The sequence below is a fragment of the Mizuhopecten yessoensis genome, unplaced genomic scaffold (assembly GCF_002113885.1).
Source record: "Mizuhopecten yessoensis strain PY_sf001 unplaced genomic scaffold, ASM211388v2 scaffold321, whole genome shotgun sequence".
Lineage (NCBI taxonomy): Eukaryota > Metazoa > Mollusca > Bivalvia > Pectinida > Pectinidae > Mizuhopecten > Mizuhopecten yessoensis.
Window position 1 is genome coordinate 8,781 of NW_018403488.1, and position 794 is coordinate 9,574.

A 794-nucleotide genomic window follows, 5' to 3' on the forward strand; every position below is an offset into this window, starting at 1 on the left:
CATTTACATTGGACAAGATATTTAACATAAAAATGTATAAATAAATATCATTCAACAGTGGAAGACGGTCACTGTTTCGGTATGTAAACCTGATTTCAGTCAACACCTTTGCCCAGCTTATATTTCCTGGTTTATATTCAATCAAACTCGGACTATTGTTAAGTTCTGTTTTTTCATACTCATGGTTAAATGATCTGTTATTTTTTGACAACAATTGAAGAAGACCATAACGCATGTTTGCGAATACGTAGGTTAAACAGTGGATCTTATTTATTTTTCCTAAAGTATGTCATTTCAATTATGTAACCAAAGTCATAGTAATTATACATGTATGTACTTTAACACTTAATAGCCTTTTACGTTTACCTGTCACGATAACAAAAAGGTTGTAGACAATACTGATCGATTTCTTCTTCCCCTCCCTCCCGTAACCTTTATAGAAACAACTGTCTTTCCCTCCCTCCCGTAGCCTTTATATAAACCAACTGTCGTCCCCTTCCTCCCGTAACCTTTATAAAAACAACTGTCTTCCCCTCCCTCCCGTAACCTTTATAGAAACAACTGTCGTCCCCTTCCTCCCGTAACCTTTATAAAAACAACTGTCTTCCCCTTCCTCCTGTAACCTTTATAAAAACAACTGTCTTCCCCGTTCTCCCGTAACCTGTATAGAAACAACTGTCTTCCCCTCCCTCCCGTAACCTTTATAGAAACAACTGTCTTTCCCTCCCTCCCGTAACCTTTATATAAACAACTGTCTTTCCCGCCATCCCGTAACCTTTATAGAAACAACTGTC